Source organism: Mytilus edulis, chromosome 2, assembly GCF_963676685.1.
Source record: "Mytilus edulis chromosome 2, xbMytEdul2.2, whole genome shotgun sequence".
Taxonomy (NCBI): domain Eukaryota; kingdom Metazoa; phylum Mollusca; class Bivalvia; order Mytilida; family Mytilidae; genus Mytilus; species Mytilus edulis.
The window spans coordinates 21,717,392-21,739,031 of record NC_092345.1 but is presented as its reverse complement, the minus strand read 5'-3'; the positions used below and the strand labels follow the sequence as shown (position 1 = coordinate 21,739,031).

The 21,640-nt window shown below is 31.9% G+C and overlaps 1 long non-coding RNA gene across 1 annotated transcript; it reads right to left on the bottom strand.

Annotated features, from left to right (window-relative positions):
* Window positions 1-6,642: 6,642 nt before the first annotated feature.
* LOC139511713 (uncharacterized) lies at window positions 6,643-9,158 on the bottom strand. The gene is made up of 2 exons (XR_011662083.1): window positions 8,844-9,158; window positions 6,643-7,094 (listed from the first exon to the last, which is right to left on the bottom strand). It is a non-coding gene; the product is annotated as an uncharacterized lncRNA (long non-coding RNA).
* Window positions 9,159-21,640: the final 12,482 nt, after the last annotated feature.

The following is a 21,640-nucleotide window of genomic DNA, read 5'->3' as shown; positions in this document are numbered from 1 at the left end:
ACTTATAAATATCAAATTGAATGTTCTGTTGGAAGTCTGACAAAATGTTGTCTTCCTCTGGCCGGGGACTTCATGTTTTATCTTGACAATTTTATTTTTTGCAATTTACATATGTATATAGTATAATAGTCTTTCTTAATGCATTATGCTTTGTTAACCTATAAAGTTAAAATAAAAAATCATAGGTTGTCTCGGATTGGTAATTAAGACCCTTTTTGTGTCTTTTGGCATGATTTATCACAGTGCACTTTATGATTTTCAATTTTTGGCAACACTGGTGTGAACTTAACATATGGAATGTGCGTTTGGTGCATATAACTTTGTGGTGCCAGTTAATTGTTTAGTTTTGTCCTTGATCCTTTATTGTCAATGTCATTCGTGAAACACATACCTGATTTATATCCAAATCAAGAGACCTTTAAATTTTAGTTAAGGGGAACGAGTATTTAAACGCAATTAATCACATTTGGCAGGTCATTAACATATATTTTACTGATACAGCCATTGCGATTCTCTTGATGTAACAAATTTTTAAATTGATGTGCGCTGTTGTTTGTCTTTTATGCAAATATGCCTGTTTTTATTCGACCAATAGTTTTTGGTTGGCTAGTTAGCATCATCTGGCTCTTCTTGCAAGTTGTAGAAATGATATCGATTGATTAAAGATCCAAACAGTTGGATAAAAGAGGACGTCTGGGTAGAATGTACTTAAAACGTAATCGTCCCTAATCGTATGGCAAAATCAAAAGCTCAAACACATGAAACGAATGGAAAACAACTGTCATATTCCTGACTTGGTATGGACATTTTCTTATGTAGAATACACAGTTACGTCAGATCCAAATTTGGAGGTTTTATTGTCGAGCCTGGATGCTTCATACTTTGTATATAGATGCCTTCTGTAATATACAAATTTTAATATAATATATAACAACAAACCAGAGTATACTGATTTGTATCACTACAATATAATAGTTATTACGATGAGGTTGAATTTATCATCCATGCACGAACTTATCTCAGAATTCTTTTTATCTGTACTTTCACCTCACTTTCAGGTTTAGACATGTATTTTTTTTTTCTGAGACACTGAAGTGCTTGTGACCATCCACAAGAACTTTAGGTCATCCGATGTTCAGTACTTCAGTACTTTGAATGTTTTAATTTGTCATTACATATTTGCGAGATAATCAGCTATAAATTCTTTTAAGTTGTCGATTTGGAAATATAAAAGTCGTTGTTTATGGTAATCCTTTATATGAATTGTAAGATTGTCATATTATCACTGTATTGGGATGCTCTGAAAAGAGGCTTATACGAAATGAAACAATGTACTTCTATTTATATCTTTATGTTTGGCTTGATTTGTTGTATTTCTAAATTTTTATTGCAACCAACGTGTGTATGGAGCGTATCAATGTACTTGTGTTAGATTTGTTGAAAATACTTTAATTCTTAAATCACATTTTACTTTTTATTGCATCGGTGTATTATTCACCATATGTTACTCTATTGGTACACAAAATATAACATTGCGTATATCAAATACTAAGAAACATTTTCCAACACTTATAAAACGGGGGAAACCATTTGATTAATTATTTTTTTAGCGCTTTTCATTGCCACGCATTTATCAGGAGCCTTAAAGCCGAAAACTTTGAAAGCCTGCATTATGAACCATGGAAATGTTTGGAAGCGATAGATTTATAAATCCATGATATCTTCAGACCTTTATAAATTTCTTGTTTACAAAACTATGAATTTTTCGAAAAACTAAGGAGTTTCTTATCCCAGGCATAGATTACCGTAGCCGTATTTAGCACAACTTTTTGGAATTTTGGATCCTCAATGCTCTTGAACTATGTACTTGATTGGCTTAATACATATTTTGATATGAGCGTCACTGGTAAGTTTTATGTAGACGAAACGCGCGTCTGGCGTACTAAATTATAATCCTGGTACCTCTGATAACTACTTTAAGACCGTTAAGAGACATAGAAGAGTAGCCGAATCCTGAGTGTAAGAGAAAATAACGCATTTCAAACTATTATTAAGAAATAATCTTAAATGAGGGAATCTCGAAAAATTATCGTTAAAGCTATTAAATGGAATGATTGATTGCTGCATACTTTATGTTCAGCGATATTATAAAACAAAAAGTTAAATAACCAAAAATACCCAACTCAAAGGAACATTCAAATCGGAAAGTCCTTTATCAAAGGACAAAAGCAGCAGCTCAAACACACCAAAGGAATGGAAACCAACTGTCTATGTGTGACTTGGTACAGGAATGTCTTTGTGTATGAATTGATTGGTTAAACCAGGTATCATAGCTAGCTAGACCTCTCATTTATATGACAGACGCATGCAATTTTATTATATTGACAACAATGTGTGAACAAAACAAACCGTCATACAAGAAATAGATTAAAATGTAAAACATAGAGATACAGCAGTCAACATTATAATCTTTATCATTATAAAAACAATAGACAAGCACATCAGCACTATATAAAACTAGTCATTCTAAGTTTTGTTTTTACAATCGTTATCGCTAATGTTTATAGGTTATTCCTGGCTTTTCTGTGTATGTTCTAACTGTTCCTCTTTTGGTTTCAAAATTCAATTCTAATATGACGTGCTTCTTTTGCTTTGTAAACAACACCGTGATAAAATTCTCGATATATCTATACTTAGCGCAGACTCCAAGATGTACACAAATGGCTGTTTAAATATGCCTCCCACGTAAATCCACATGTATCGTAACCTATGTGTAGACGGTTGTGGATTTCGCTGTGTTAACAATTTACAATTGAATAAAACCCTACAGAACATTTATTCTGATTCTGACGCATAACAAAAAGAATTTACACATTAGAGAACAGTAAAATGGACAAATACAAAATAAATTAAAATTCCGCGAAATTCCAGTAATGATTTTGGCGCATTAACGTCATTTCAAAACATGACGTCATACGAATGAAAACGTCAAAGCTGAACGTTTTTCTATTGCGTTTACCTTCTAAACTCGGATACAATTGCATTAATAAATTATTGAGGTAGGTGTTGCTTGTTTTCTGTTCTATTGCATTATTCGCACATTTACTGATTTCAGCAAGTCAACATGGCGGCTCCTTGGTTACAACATGTCAACAGTGAATTTGACGGTAGCTTACGATAAAAAATGTAAATTTAAAATTGCAAATGTTGGGTTTACTGAGAAGTAACAAAAGTAATCACATTTTTTTTCTAGCGGTTAGTTAAGAAATCATTCATGCAGGTTTATTAGATTTGTTTTACATTTATCGAACAGTGGGTAAAATAGAACAGCCACACACACGGTATACCCATCATCGCTTCAGTTTTTTAATGATCGTATTTGTCCTATTAGAATCGAAATAATTCATGGAAGCCATAGATTTGTTGTAAATTTACACATGGCCTGGGCCGTGATATTCGTTAATTTTATCCCTCGCTAACGCTCAGGATAAAATTCGAATATCACGGCCCAGGCCATGTGTAAATTTCCAACAAATCTATGGCTTCCATGAATTATTTCTTAAATAACATTTTTATTTTCTTTCTTTTAATTTTACAAGTTTTTATGTATGTTTTTAGCATCACATTTCTCCCATCGTTGTCTTTTATGGCCTTTTTTTTATGAATAGTTCTTCTCATTTTTTGTTTGTTTTATTTCTTTTTGTCAAAGCTCATTTGTTCAAGGATTACGTGTATCCCAATGACAATGTGTAAAAAGTAAACCATTAAATGTTTTGTACGGCATTCATCACGGAGCTTTTGTTCACATCGAACAGCAAGATATAAAAGGCGCCACAATGACTATTGTAAAACAATTCAAACTGGTAAACCAACGGTCTTAAATAGCTAATTTGAAGCTGACAACTGTTCCACCTCCTGTGTGCATTTGCATTTGTAAACCAATTTTTCTTCGACATGATATTTTTATACCAAAATGCACCATTAACATATATATTTCTACTGGTTTGCTTTTATGTGGAGCTGTGAGAACAGTAAATAACTTGCGTACCCTAATGTCCAGATTCGTATTCAAGAGGTTTATTTTGTTCTAAGAAATAAGAGTGTTTTTTCCATATTTATTTAAGAAAAGAGAGTATAAGGTGATAATACACTGAAATATAAGTTGAAACTACAAATGTTATCACTGATTGTTTTATTCTAACAATACACTAAGTTTTCTTCTATCAAAAGAAAGACATTATTTATTTTGTAAATATTGCTACTAGGTTAAAACAAGTAATACAGAAATACTAAAAGAATGGAAAGCATTCCTTTTAAGAGTGTATTCTATTGTTTTGCTACACTGTAACATGATTTTCAGTGTAGACAAATTAATTTTCCAAATAATATTTGAGGCATTCTTTACAATTTGTTGTCTATATATCTTTGATAGCCAATGAGATGGCTTATTTTCATTTCGCCTTAGCTGTCAAAATCATAACATAAAATTAATCCCAGTTTGCCTTAGTACAAATTTTCAGGTTAAAAGAATTAACTAAGGCGAAATGGGAACTTGTGTAAACAATGGAATTAAGTTATTCTTTGTTTGTATTGCAATTATGTTTGATATGTGTTATTTTAATGTCAAAATCAGTCTTGAAATACTTTTTAAAAGATGTTTTTTTTTGTGTCTTTCCAATGTCTCTCTTTTTGAATAATTCTTTTAAGAGTGGCTCATCTTTTTTTCAAATGTATTTTTAAATTAGAAAACTAATAATGTACATGTAATTAAGAATCACATGAGAGAAAAGCATTAATACAAAAAGCACAAAATATAAACATAAATAAATATTAATATAATGATAGTATTTTACATATAAATGGACTTAGTTTTTCTGCCAGGAAACATTACAATTTCCCTCTGTGGTTAAAGTTTTTAAAATAACTTTCTTAAATTATCCTGGATTTGTACCAAATTTCGACTGAAGCTTGTTTATGATCATAAGATAGTATACAGAAGTAAATTTTGTAAGATGAAATATTCAATTTTTTTCAGTATTTTACATATAAATGGACTTATTGTTTCTGCCAAGAAAACATTACATTCACTTAGAAGCTAAAGTTTTTAAAATTTTGATAACTTTTGTATACTATCCTGGATTTGTACCAAACTTAGACAGAAGCTTGTTTATTATCAAAAGCTAGTATCTAGAAAGAAATTAAGTTAAAATTTTGTTCTTTATTTCCTTATTTTACTTATGAATGGACTTAGCTTCTCATTTCTGTTGAGACTGCGATTAACATCAAAAGTAAGCGAGACACCAGGTTTAACGGAATCCTTACAAATTTAATATACAAGAAGCACAGTTTTTTTTTAATTCATTTTTTTTTATTATTATTAAAGTTTCTGTTATAAATGTCTGTTGGAAAACATGTTTTTTTTGTTCTATTAAACTTTTTTGTGTGTTGCATAATGTAAAAGGATAATTAGATTATTTAGATTCTTCTAACTGCATAAAATAAAATAAAAGTTTCAACTTTTATGAAATATGAAACAAACAATATTTCAAGAGAAGCAACTTTCCAACTTAAAAATGTTTTATTTTAGATTTTTCCTAATTTCATAACTTTTGAAATCATAAAAATGGTCACTTTAATTAAAAATAATAATTCAAGAGAAACGATTCACTAATTGCATGTTGTTTAAATTGCAATAAAAACACAGAGGTTTAATTTGTTTATTTAATATTTTTATCTAAATTCACATTTCGCCTTAATTCTATTCCCATCTGGCCTTAGTATTTTTTTTTCCTTTTTTACCTGGAATTTCCAGTTAAGGCGAAATGAGAACACACCAATGAGATCACTCTCTTCTCCAGACAGCTCGATAATATTTTAGTCTAAACTATTTAATGTGTAAGTATAGACCAGATATAATTTAGAATCGATTATCAAAATCTGTTTTAGGGTCGACAGACTAAATTACACGCCAATAAATTTAGTTGGACGTTGATTAAAGTGTAAAAAATATTTTTTTATGTTGTAAGGTAAAAGGTGAATCTTGTGTTTGTCCATTGATTTGCATTAATAAGGGGGAGGTTGAGATCTCAAAAACTGTCACATAGTTTTTATTTAATGTCTTGGCCGAGTCCGAAACCTCGACAGAGGTTGTTGTAAGCCATATGTTAGCTTTTGGCGATGAAGACAGATAGTAAATAGTTTCAGTGAAGTTATTTTTATATTTATTTTTCTCAGAAGCGGCCGGGGGTAGTTTTGAGATTCACAGTTATTGTTTACCTTCTACAATCCAAAAAGTACTTTTGAAGACTGTATATAGACCTCTAGATGTCTTTCAGGTATGTGTTTCGGTATGGCTAACGTCTCTTTGGTGAATATCCAATATCTTATACATATATCAGCGTATTTCCTTTTAAAATGTTCATTTTTGTCATGTTTGATTGGGAAGAAGAAAGTGATAAGATTTCTAGTTTTCGAGATCTGTTTAGTGTGTGTATATATTTTTTGTCTGTTAGCGGTTTCTATCTGATTTTGAAACTAAGCGTCCTTGCCTAGATGATAATGTATAATGTTTTCTGACAGACACTTGACGCACAAAAATAACATGACATATAGCCAGATCAATTAGACTGAAGACAAAACAAATCTTTTATAAATTATATTTTCTAAAGAAACATGATCAGTAAGCAGTGGAAAAAGAACCTCTGAGGTAATGTGAGATCGTCAATACAAGTATGAAAACTTAAACAATAAAACATGTTAATCTATTCAGTATTTATGGATGTAAGATTCTTTCTATGTGCTTATATCAGTAATATTAGTAACCTCCCGTCAGTAACCATCCCTCAATAATATATCAGTAAACACCCCTCAGTGACATCACTAACCCCTCAGTTATATCACTACCCAACCCGTGGTAAAATAATTTACTACCCCTTATTTTTAAAAAGCAAGTGTTAAATATATCCAATCCCCATATATGAACAAAACAGCACATTGTTAAAACTAATGATCCCAGTTCATTTCTCTTTGCATCAAATAACTTAATCCAGTTGATATTCTTCTTGAAAATTCGCTTGCAGATACAAATCCATCTTCTGAAAGAAAAGAAAAACATTTCATTACATATCTTTTTTTTAAAAACCTATCAACTATTTCTGAATATTGTTTTGAATGTATTCGTTTACATACCAACATATTTGTAAAACAATTTAATAAAAGTAAAATAACAAAAATACCAAATCCAAAGGCAAAATTCAAAACGTTAAGACACTTATCAAATAGCAAAATTAAAATCTCAAACAAATCAAACGAATGGAAAACAACTGTTATAGTCCAGTATTTTTTTATGTAGGAAATGGGGGATTAAACCTTCCGTGGTTTTATGACCATCAATACATAGAAAAATATAATCAAGTTAGTATTTGATGCGATAAAGCGATAGTGCCACTTTAACTTATTTGTTTCCCGCGCTATGTAAATCTGAAAAGTGTTAAAACATAATGGCACTCTTTTGTGATTTGTGCTTTCATGACACCTGTTTATTGTTGAAGTAGTTATCAAAGGTACAAGGATTATAATTTAGTACGCCAGACGCGCGTTTCGTCTACATAAGACTTACGCTCACACCAAAATATTTAAAAAGCCAAACAAGTCCAAAGTTGAAGAGCACTGAGGACTCAAAATTCCAAAAAGTTGTGCCAAATACATCTAAGGTAATCTATGCCTGGGATAAGAAGATCCTTAGTTTTTCGAAAAATTCATTGTTTTGTTAACAGGAAATTTATACAAATGACCACACTATTGAAGACTATCTGTGTAAGATGTTTATTTTCTGATTATAACTTAGTCGTATGATTGCTGTGTTATATAGTTTTGACATAAATTGCCCTTTGTATATAATGTATATATAAGTATGATAGTACAATGGATTCAAGTGGAAAGTTTTAAATAAGTAGCAACAATGATTTAATAAACAAAATAAATTGTAATATTTATATCTTATTATATCTTTATGACTTGATCCATTTACAAGTGGTCCATTTTTTTATAACTTGTGCCAAATACTGAAGTACGTAATTAATTTCACATGTTCCATCATGAAAAATTAAAAAAAAATATATAAAAAAGCAACAAACATGATTTATTGATGATAAACCCGGTAGATCAATTTTGGAATTAAAGAACCATGAAAAATAATCTGCAAACATTATATAAATATCGGGTTCATTTATTTGCCAGTAATCTCTATCCATGCATGTTTTACGCGCCATGTGAAAATAGACTGAAGAATCGACAGTTTATAGATAATTATTTATGAAATTCTATATTGATGCATTTTGATTTATGACTATATAGGGAGGGATCGTTAAAACCTCACGCAAGCCATTTGATTTTCTTGTAATGTGCTTATAACCTGTATTCTAATGCAACAACGTTTGTAACGTTCATTTTGATTGGATAACGTCACTTATTTACATGGCATCAATTGACGATTGATGCTATGGGACGTACGCGCAAGCGCAGACTGCATATGACAGATTTTAAATGCATGTTTTAACGTTGTTTTCTGTCATTTTCATTAGAATGGAGATAACAATATTGTATTTTAAGCTCCAACGGCATCAATTGGGGATTTGATGGTTGCAAATACCCGTTTACTGTCTCCGCTAACGCGTCGCCAGTAAACTTAATTTGCGACCATCAAATCCCCAATTGATGCCGTCGGAGCTTAAAATACAATACAGTTATCTCCTAATTGTATATTTTAGCTGCTTATAAATCATTAGTAAATCTTTTCAAGGTTGTCTTTGGAATTTTCACTTCAACTTGTTAAATTTACTTACTATCCAAGTCAAAATATTGAAACAATAACACAGATGGTATAACAGCTTCACTTAATGTTAAAGGATCAATTGTCTTTTTGGGTTCTCTGTACTTTAGCTGGTAATTGTTATTGTATACAATTTCATCAAAATGTCGTCTCTTTCCAATTCGTGGGTAATCGTTTTCTTTGCTGTCTGTGTAGAAAAGGCACATTCCAAAATCCAATATGCATATGATGGTTAATAGACAAACAGCTGTAATCTTAATCATTCTGAAATAAAAAGCACCGACACTGAAAACATATGTTACATGTACGAATGTATATAATTTTCCCCCTAAATTTGAAATAGGAAGAGATTGTCAATGACATGACAATGAAAAGAATTTCACATGGCTTCCGGTTTAATGTCGTGTTGAAATGAACAATTATTTTTATGCAATATAAAAAGTTTGGATACACATAGAATGTAACAATGCATCAACCTAAATAAAGGCAACAGTAGTATATCGCTGTTCAAAACTCGTAAATCTATGGACAAAAAACAAAATTGGGGTAACAAACTAAAACTGAGGAAAACGCATTAAATATAAGAGGAGAACAACGACACAACATTAAAATGTAACATACACAGAAACGGACTAAGCATTAGACAAAATCCGATGAAAATAACAAATATAACATCAAAACCAAATACATGAATTTGGGATAGAAAAGTACCTTGACACGTCTTATAGTAATGTGAATTCACACTCAAATATAAGGGAAAACAAACGACACAACAAAAAAATAACGTTAAAATGTTACACACACAGAAACGAACTATAATATAGCAATGGCCATTTTCCTGACTTGGTACAGGACATTTTTAAAGATAAAAATGGTGGGTTGAACCTGGTTGTGTGGCATGCCAAACCTCGCACTTAAATGGCAATGTTAAATATTACATTGAAATGACAACATAATATTACAGGACTACAATACAAATAAATAGGAGAATGTATTAGACAAAGAAACACATGATAAATAGATAACAAAAGGCATCAGGTTTAAAATTCAATACGTCAAAAACGCGCCTCGTCCACACAAGACGCACCAGTGAAGCCCAGATATAAAAGATCGAAAGTGAAAAAAAGTACAAAGTTGTACAGCACTGAAGTTCAAAAGTTGAAAAAGGTTGTGTCAAATACGGCTATGTTTTTATGCTTGGGATAAGAACATCCTTATTATTAAGAACAATTTATGCTATGCAAACAGTAAATTTTATCAAATGAATAAAAAAGATATACATAATGAAACTGAAGTATTAACTAATTACAGAAAACAAAACCCGAATACTTAATGCAAAGACCAACACAGAAAAATAGACACACCTGAATTAGTCCAGGCCTCAACGCAAAAAATCATAAAAATGACGTCACATACGAATGGTGAAAGATATATAATAATAAAGGGTTGTATGGAAAGGTATTCTAATAGGGGCAGATATGGTTTCACTTTTCCATATTTAGTTTGTTTTTCAGTTTTTTTGTCGCGTTTGTGCCTAATGGTGATGATGTTAGTTAGATAATTTATAAGCGAAATTAAGAATCATCTAGAACATGCTTTGAATGGTTTTACACTAGTAATTTTTGGGCCCTTTATACCTTGTTGTTCGGTGTGAGCCAAGGCTCCGTGTTGAAGGCCTTACATTGACCTATAATGGTTTACTTTTATAAATTGTTATTTGGATGGAGAGTTGTCTCATTGGCACTCACATCACATCTTCCTATATCTATTATAAAACGGAAGTACAATTATTGAACTTGTAAGCTTAATAAACGATCTGACCGAGCATGGATGTGAAACGCCACATTTTATTTAATTGTTTGGAATGAAAATGTTTTTTTTTATAGCTGTTATAAAATTGAGAAAACAGTATGATGTATGTTTATCTCTGTGGTTATGGTTTTTAAAACATGAAAATATATAACGTTAACTGAAAACTTAACATTTCCTTGAAAAAAATGAAAATGTCGATGTACACTTCAAACGGTGACATACACCGTAACACGGAACATTACTACTTATAAGGAAAGTAATTTTAAAAAGTGATCCTAAATTCTTTACACTATTCTGGTCGTTTCAAATGATGGGCAGTTTTCGCGGCAAATGTTCGCGGGACCTCGGTGGCCGAGTGGTCTATGTAGTACTACTGTAATCACTAGGTAATAAACACCGAGGTTATGAGTTTGAACTCCGCCCGTGCGGATGCACTCGGCTCCAATCTTAATTGACTATGATAGTCAGTTTTCCTATCGAAGTTCGGTGGTTTTCTCCGGGCATTTCGACTGTCTACACTAAAAAAAATGTTCGCCACGAAATAGCCTAAATGCGGTGCTTTAGGTGGTACCCAACACTTTCACTAAAATTAATTTGGCTCGTTTAATTTTCATCAAATTTTGACAAAGTGTTTACTTTGACCCTCAAAAATATAAAAATTTTAAAAATTTGAATCAACCATTTTATCAGAAAAATTACACTGGTTACAAAGCAGTTTTACAAACACCAATTTTGATCACTGAGAAGCTTAATCTTCCCTTTACAACACAACGTAATTAAAACGTTTAGCTGACTTTACAGAGTTATCTCCCTGCAGTGTTAGGTACCACCTCTAAAAGTGTCGTCAAAACACCAAAAATAAAAATAAATAAAATGTTCGACTTGTCTGCAGCTGTTAAAACTGTGGAAACAAACATTGAGTTTTTTCTTATTGTGTTGGTGCCTAAAAAGATGCGTAAAAATATATTCATAGGACAGGTGAATGAGTACCAGAACAACCAAAGTACTTCTTATATATTACTCCTACATGTATATTAACACACTTGTTTTATATCCATTTATCTCTGTAATAAGGTTGTTGTAACATAAAGTAATACCAATTCAGTTATAAACAAACCTTTAAATGAAGTATTAATTATTTTGTTTCTTTTGCAAGTAATAGTTATTGAGGAAAAAAAGACTTTATATATTCATTTGTCTACTTTCTAATATAATTGTTTCTGTGATATTTAATATTTTTGTTTTTTTTTATCCAGACTTCATTGCGTTCAAGATTATTGTCCGAGAAGCCTGTCTGCAAACAGATAAAGCTATAATCCGTATTTTGTCTTACATCTAATTTGATATATTTTTTGTAGTTATTATCAATTAATAAGATTTCCATCGATAAAAAACGCCATTCAAATAAGTAATCGGTCTACGTGGGTAAAATGAGGTCATTTGAACCATATGTGAATACACAATAAAATTATTACCTGAAACTGACAAAGAGCGGCAAAAGATACCGAAGAGATAATCCAACCCTTAAGTAAAAGACAAAATGACTGTTTTTGCCATGGCATTGTCTGACAATGCCATGGCAAAAAAGGTAGTTATAGGATGCCTTCTGAAGATGCATGTAGAAAATGGGTAAACTCAAATGTTATCATCAGCAACAGTCTGTCAGAAAAATATTTCGAAAACTTCTAATTTGGTTGATAAATGTAGAACAGAGTCGACGTAGTATGATTAATGATATCAATTTTTTATGCACAAAGCTTGCATTTGTTTTACTTATTTCATACTTGGTAAATGGAGCAGAAGTCTATCAACCAATTGGGACAGCACAAGTAATACGTATAGTGACTTTAATGTTAAGAACCTACATCCCTGGTACATTGAATAGACCAAACTATACACGATAACATCAAAACTACAATTATAAACTGTTGCTGACAAATATACTCATCACTGTTCATATTTACAAGTTGAAAATATTGATGGGTGTTATTCCAAAGACGTTCATGTCATGGCTTGCGTCTTTTGTAGATATAAAATAGTTAGCAAATACACTGTATCAAATACAAGCATGGTGTGAATTGTCATTAGAAGTATCGTGAGATATTTGTCCAGTACTACATATTAATATTCTTATATTTGACCTTATTGAAGAACCCGCATCAATTGAGTCATTAAAGATATCATAATGAGTATAATTGTACGAAGGCGGTAATTAACAAGTATTATAATATGCATCCCAGTTTATATATACACATGACAATGGCTTGCTATTCCACAGAGTTTATGAAACGGTTTGAATTCACATATAATATTGATATTTTAAAGTTTTGTCAATATATAGTTTCAACAACAATAATTGTATTGTTCTTTTTAACAAATGCGTCATCAATGAATTGAAGACGACATGACCCTCACAATGGGACTATGGCAATGTGTAACTGTTTAATTTTATTATTCCTTTTTACATTAACCAGAATAAACATTTGTTTTTTCGCTGTTCAAGAATCATTGGTAGCCTTGTGCCGTTTTTGCTCTTTGGTCGGATTATTGTCTCTTTGACAGACTCCCCGTTTCCACTCTTAGTTACGAAATTAGAAAAAAATATATTTACAAGTACGGCAAGTCCTAAATCTAATGGCAAAATCAAAAGCTCAGTCACATTAATCAAATAAACAACAACTGTCATATTCCCGATTTTGTACTGGCATTTTCTTCAGTAAATGGTGGATTAAACCTGTTTTATTGCTAGCTAATCCTCTCACTTGTATGACAGTTGCATACAAAAATGTTTAAGTTTTGTAAGTGATAAAGGTACTTTTAGCTATCATTTTATGGGTTAAATAATTGTAGCATATGTTCGTCATAAGAATGATAAAAGTTCTAGTACACCAGCTGAGTTTGTCGTTTAATAGATGTTCCATTGTTAACATCAACAATGGTGTGTAATAAATATGAATGGCATATATGTATTTATTTATTTAATATTACATCAGTATCAATCCGAAGCACCAACATGATCACACGATCTCTGCTATTATATAATTATAATAGTAGTGTTAAGGATTATGAATGGTATGGTATGTCGTAATGAAAGAGTCATATCATATTCACATTAGCATATACATCAAGTACATACATGTAAAACAAAATACCGGAAAACAATCAAAGAGCGTATCGTTTATTACAATTGTACCTAGTACAGAACACGATTACGATTCTAAAATAGAATTGAGAATGGAAACAGGGAGTGTGTCAAACAGACAAAATCTATGAAAAAAACTAAGGATCTTCAACGCAATAAGAAAATTCTACACCTAAAGAAAGGGTTCATGCAGACCTCTGAACAATAATGTATACTAGTTCAGCGAAGTGGACGCTGCACTAAGCTCCGAAAAAAACAATCCAACTGAACCAAAGTATAAAAAAAACTTACAAGACTAAGAAAATACAAAATTGATTTTACAGTTCGTTCAAATATTATGTCAAACAATTGTCTTAGTTTAAGGTAACGCTAATAAGCCTATTTTACCCATATTAACCTGTGTTGCCATGAACCTAACAAGGAATCTGAAGTTGAATGTTTTTCCGTTGTTACCCACTGTCCTAATTGCTACCCCCTCCCGCTGTTGCTTATATTTACTAAAATCAGGTTATTATTTGTCCCTTTTGAATGGTTTCAGTTGTTGCTATCACGGACGTTTTATAGCGTATCATACGATCATATGATATTAGTTATTATCAAATTAGAATAATGTTAACAATTAAATATTTATAAATATACTATATTTTCTATTCAACACGAAGTATGTGGGACATTTCAACTTATATTAAAATAAATACTCATCATAGATACCAGGACTAAATTTAGTATTTACGCCAGACGCGCGTTTTGTTTACAAAAGACATCAGTGACGCTCGAATCCAAAAAAGTTAAAAAGGCCAAATAAGGTACGAAGTTGAAGTGCATTGAGGACCAAAATTCCTAAAAGTTTTGCCAAATAAAATACACAGCAGAAAAAAAAACTTATCGTCTGACAAAAGAATCAACAGCATTATTTAGAGATAAGAACGTGTGTATATTTTTTTCGATAGAAATACAATAAATGATATAATATCTTTGTGCATTTATAACACACTTGTCTAAGGTTATTTGAAACGTGAACATGCATGATAAAATATAACTTATTGTTATAATTTCGTTAGTAACTAAAGATGAAATAATAAAACTATTTGTAAAACATTGAAACCTTGCAATCTTAAGTTGGAATACTTCCTCATATAACTTCCAGTATTTCATTTTTTTAAATTAACTTGCAATTGCGCAATTTATTGGAGTAATTGTTCCGAATTGTTACAAATTGTTCTAAGATCCACAATATATTGAAAATATCAAAAAGATATTAGCAGATATTAAATTTGTATTGTAAATATAGCACTATCATTTTTTAAATCATAAAGGACACAATGCAAACACACATTATATACATTTCATTAAATTCGAATTATTGTTTAAATCTTCCTTTGTGTGAATATTATTATATTTATACTTTCATCATTATTTTTTTTTCTATAAATATTATAATTCTATACGTTAAACACTTTACCTGTTGATCGTCTTGATTTCTCAGTAGATACTGTTGCAATCAAAACATTTAGCATTTGTATTTATAAGGGTCATGTTTTCGCCTACAAAGTGTTTATTATAAGTCACACCTATCATGATACTTAATCAGTCTTCTAGTATATCAGCAGGATTCATTAATCCCAAATGATATCGGATCTTTGGATTTACAGAAACTTCAGAACTGTTTGTGTTAATCTGGAATAGCGTATTGAATATAAAATATGAGATAATTAGCTATTAAATGCTCATAATGCGCGTCATTTATAAGTTTTATTGTCAAACTTTGTCTTTATTTTCATTTATAATTTATTAACCAGGATTTTGAAATGTTGAATACTTTGCGGCCGTATACTCATCAGGGAAATAGCTGTTTGCATAAGGCTTCCTCAAATTGACAATACACGAGTTTTTCCTCACAATATGACATTGATTCGCTGTAATAAGTTACCTCTGTTCCCAGCATTATATCTTGAATTACATCTAGAAATTGACAATGAGGGTAGATTGAAAACAAAACTTATCGACAAAAGAGATGATTTCAGCTTCCCACTTTTTAGAACTTTCCATTTCTAAGTAGCAACATTCCAGCAACGCCTGAATACGGAGTATATATCTCCCAATTGATCCGATATTCTCGTGTTTGTATTTCATATCATGATTTCCTTAATAGAGGTTTGCTGCTCACAAGGAAGCTATTAAACAAAGAGTTCCAATGTTGAAGTCGAAATCATCCCTTTGTAAATTTTACGGACGCCATCACGATTTGGTTTACCGTTATGGAATACCCGTTTCACAGATGATATCGGATATGTTCCTTACGTCGTAACTACAATTCCCTTCCCTTTTGATAAATGTGACCAACCGAATAAGACTATTGACAGGTTTTGTAATAACATAAGCAACCCGACGGGTGCCACATTTGGAGCAGGATCTGTTTACACTTCCGAAGCGCATGAGATCACCCCCAGTTTTTGCTTGGATTCGTGTTGCTTAGTCTTTAGTTTTCTATGTTGTTTCTTGTGTACTATTATTATTTTATTTTTTTCATTTTTAGCCATGGCGTTGTCAGTTTATTTTCGATTTATGAGTTTAACCATTCCTATGGTATCGTTTGCCCTTCTTTGGTTTGTTTGTATACAAACGTGCTATACTACAACTTTCAACGGACTTACTTGAAAGAAGCTTGATTATTAAGCTACATATTATTAAATAATTAGTAAACGTATATTCAAACTATCAATGTATTTAACTATGTTGATTGCAAGACAACTTAAACTAAGTGTTCGTAAAGTGATGACTATAATTGTTTGATTAAACTCATCATATGTATCTGGCTTAAAATTGTGTACGCCAGACGACACGTATTTTGTCTACAAAAGGCCAATCAGAGACGTTTGAACCAAACAAGTTTTTGTTGAGGTTGATCGCCCAAAATTTCGAAAGGTTTTGCTTAATACAGCTAAGGTAATCTTTTTCATAGGTTGAAAATCATAAGAATTTAAAAAAAAAAAAGGCCAAGTAGAGATTCTAAATAAATGTTTGGTCAAATACAGCTAAGGTAATCTATTCCTTAGAAAAGAAATATTTCAAAAATTCAAAGTTTTGTAAATAGTAAATTTAGTATGTATGACCATATCAATGATAACAGTAGTGCTGACTACTTGGCTAGTGACACCCTCAGGGAATAAAAACTCCACCAGCAGTGGCATCGACCCAGTGTTTGTAAATAAACTCTTCATAGAAACCAGGATTGATTTTTTGTATTTAAGCCTGACGCGGGTTTCGTCTACAAAAGACTCAACAGTGACGCTCGATTAAAAAAGTTCAGAATGTCAAATAAAGTACGAAGGTGGAGAGCATTGAGGACCAAAAAATCCCCAAAGTATTGCAAAAACAGCTAAGGTAATCTATTCCTGAGGTTTGTTTTTGCGTTCTTATATCTTTAGACACTATAGTAGTCTGATCTGCAATTTGACCGAGCTTTTCCTATTTCCGATTTTAACATTTTGACTGAGTGTGAATTTATATGCCCGGTTTTGTTAGAAGAAGCCGCTTATATATTTACACCGTCGAGATCATGTGATTCCTTAGGTTTTTTACACCGTCGAGATCATGTGATTCCTTAGGTTTTTTTGTTACCTTGATTTGTATCTTCCAATTTAATTTAGAAGACTTGAACATCGCTGAACTACTGTCGCTGTTATTTACACCACGGACATTTTTGTTGAAGACTCGAACATCGCTGAACTACTGTCGCTGTTATTTACACCACGGACATTTTTGTTGAAGACTCGAACATCGCTGAACTACTGTCGCTGTTATTTACACCACGGACATTTTTGTTGAAGACTCGAACATCGCTGAACTACTGTCGCTGTTATTTACACCACGGACATTTTTGTTGAAGACTCGAACATCGCTGAACTACTGTCGCTGTTATTTACACCACGGACATTTTTGTTGAAGACTCGAACATCGCTGAACTACTGTCGCTGTTATTTACACCACGGACATTTTTGTTGAAGACTCGAACATCGCTGAACTACTGTCGCTGTTATTTACACCACGGACATTTTTGTTGAAGACTCGAACATCGCTGAACTACTGTCGCTGTTATTTACACCACGGACATTTTTGTTGAAGACTCGAACATCGCTGAACTACTGTCGCTGTTATTTACACCACGGACATTTTTGTTGAAGACTCGAACATCGCTGAACTACTGTCGCTGTTATTTACACCACGGACATTTTTGTTGAAGACTCGAACATCGCTGAACTACTGTCGCTGTTATTTACACCACGGACATTTTTGTTGAAGACTCGAACATCGCTGAACTACTGTCGCTGTTATTTACACCACGGACATTTTTGATGAAGACTCGAACATCGCTGAACTACTGTCGCTGTTATTTACACCACGGACATTTTTGATGAAGGCTCGAACATCGCTGAATACTGTCGCTGTTATTTACACCACGGACATTTTTGTTGAAGACTCGAACATCGCTGAACTACTGTCGCTGTTATTTACACCACGGACATTTTTGTTGAAGACTCGAACATCGCTGAACTACTGTCGCTGTTATTTACACCACGGACATTTTTGTTGAAGACTCGAACATCGCTGAACTACTGTCGCTGTTATTTACACCACGGACATTTTTGTTGAAGACTCGAACATCGCTGAACTACTGTCGCTGTTATTTACACCACGGACATTTTTGTTGAAGACTCGAACATCGCTGAACTACTGTCGCTGTTATTTACACCACGGACATTTTTGTTGAAGACTCGAACATCGCTGAACTACTGTCGCTGTTATTTACACCACGGACATTTTTGTTGAAGACTTGAACATCGCTGAACTACTGTCGCTGTTATTTACACCACGGACATTTTTGTTGTTCGCTACCTTGGTTTATATCTTCAACACCCTTTTCAATGACAATTGTTATCCATTCGTTTGATGTGTTTTAGCTTTTGATTTTGCCACATGATTAGGGATTTTCCGTTTTTAATTTTTGTGATTTTATTTTTTTCTACTAGTCGTAGACCGACTGCTACACGATGTTCATTGACACATTTTTTTAAAACTCTAAATGGACTTAATCACAAAATGTTAACCAACATATGTATAACCCTTCCACATTCGGCATTGGTCATAGTTTGAAGTGTAATAACACATAGTGAGGGCAGATAACTGTCATTTGAAATATACACGCTTCAATGTATATACTTAATTAAAATATTTTACACATTGCGAACATACATCTGGATTGTCTGTCTCTCGAACCAATTGCTCGGATAGACGATATCAATAAACGTTTTTGCCTTAAAATCAATACATTAACCAAATGCTTAAAAGATTTGTATCACTTTAAGACTGCACGTTTCAGTGCTTGGATTTTAAACGTGACATGGTAAAATATTCCTATTTAATGAATGAATTCGTTAAGACTTCTAGAAATTGTATGTTTGTTTTCGAAACTTAAAGTAACACAAACATTTTTCAATTGAATTCTTTTAAAATAAATTTTAAAAAATTTAAAAAAAATCTCATAATCATTTATATGGTCATTTTTTGGAAAACTGTTTACGAAACGTTGAATATTTCGATGTTTAGGTGCTTGAATATCTTTCACATAAATATATTATCCTAACTGTATGTAGCAAAACTCTTTCAGAACGTCGGGTCCTCAATGCTTTTCCTCTTTTTTGTCCTAGCGTCACTGATGATTCAACATCGATAAAAACAAATACTACAAACATGTATTATTAGAGTGTAGCTCGACAAAAAATTCATTTTTTTTAATAAAAATAAAATATGGAGATGTGGTACGATTGCAACTACAAGTATAAAACACAAATACCGCATAGTTAGCTTTAAGCGGCATGCAACAAAGCGATGAAAAAACGGTCTAAATTATGAGAAAAGCATTAAACGAAAATCACTTAAATGCTGAGCCAAAAGCAGTTTTACTATATTCTTATCGCATTAATCAATCAAAAAGATGTAAATCCAGGTAACAAACGTAACCGAAAGGCAATGCATCAACTCTAAAAGGGATTACCACGCGTGCGTAAGCCAGACAACATCAAGTTGCAGATTCCTGACTTTTATCGTTGATACATATTTCTTGTTTTGGTAATGCAAATTCTTATTTTTAAGCACTGCACACATTCCAAAAACAAATGTGACGTTTGCAATGATGATATTATCACTTTTTTGGTGTATTGACCTTTCTAGAGACATTTGTTATTTCAATAGCTTTCAATTATGTGCACCTATCGTCCCCTCGGTTGCTTAATTTTGTTCTCAAATGAAGCAGATTTCATACAAAACCTTCAAAAAACACAAACTAAAATGTCAATGTTCATTAATTTCACTTTCATATAAATATTGATAATGACCTGTCTCCCAATAACCCGCATTTCAGTGAAGAGGCGGAAACCCGGTTGAAATGGAACAAAATAATCAACGCTCTTTGTTAGAGAAGGTGATAAATGATAACTGTAATGTAAACTATAGTAACACATTATTATTTTTTTTCACCACGGACGGAGAACATATCAATCGATTATAGTGCCTAACAAGATTTTGTGAGGTAGACGAAATTGACTTTAAAACGATCGTATTGACTTTTGATGTGCAGAAATAGGCAGATCGGACATATTTTGACTTTAGTTACTTACTTCTTAAGTTTGGGATTAATTGTAATCAACATATTCCAATGAGACTGAAAAATGCTTTTTTTTATTATGATAAATAATAATTTTACCTGCCGTAGTCGTGCGTAAAATATATTTCGGTATTTCTCTTACGAAAATGACTTGTTTAATGGAACAAAACGTATTATTTGTAAACTTTCTCTTTTCTCTTCACAATAGGCTTTTAAAAAATAACCTTTCCAACTGTATATTCCGAAAATTTTGTGAAAATCGAATAAGTGGCAATTCTTACCTTTCATACCTTAACTTTCATTGATAAAACATAATATTGACTCGTCCAGTGTCCAGTTTAAAGGTCATTTTAGTTACCGGTCACATTCATGCACGTTCTAATTAATCAATAGTCATGTATGAAAAGCATAAACAAGTTTGAAGGTAAACTAATAACAACTTAATCCAATTAAATTGCCTACGATTCAATAACAATGACCAGTCCACATCATAAAAATGTATAGGGGTAAACTGGATAGGGAGAAAATGTCAGATATATTAAGTTCATTATTTTGCAATAACGAGTAAAAATTTGTTAACCAATAGATTTGTTATAATTTCATAATCATGTCGTTATGTATTGGTATAGTTTTTGGATCTTTCATTAGCGTATTTAAGGCTGTAGAAAGTTTGGCCTTCAAAAGTCAACATAATCATTGACTTTATAAAGAAAATTCGCCTTTTTAAAAAATTGAATGTTTCACAAATAATACGCGACAACAAAGCAAAATCATTTCTTAAAACACTACAAAAAAAATAATTCTGATTGATGCAGTGGTATTGTCATAAATTGCACTGGAGTGAACAGTGGTACATCAAACGTCGAATTCCCTCACACAATGTTATCACACACTATAGTTCAGTAATTTTCGTGTCTGACCTTCCATTATGTGACTTATGAAAAAAATCCAAGAAATGGGTAACAATTGTAACGAAAAGAAAAAATCGATTGTACCGTTTTATGTAAGGGCGTTTTTGAGTTGAATATTTCGTCTTGAAAACGTATAAAGCAAGAGCATTTGATACATAATCTCGCTTCAGATTCTATCATTTTTATATATTAAGGCTACAGATTGACTTTATAATATAAGAAATTCACAGTACTAAAAGATGAAATATATAGGTCAAGTGAAATACCTTTCTAATGAATCA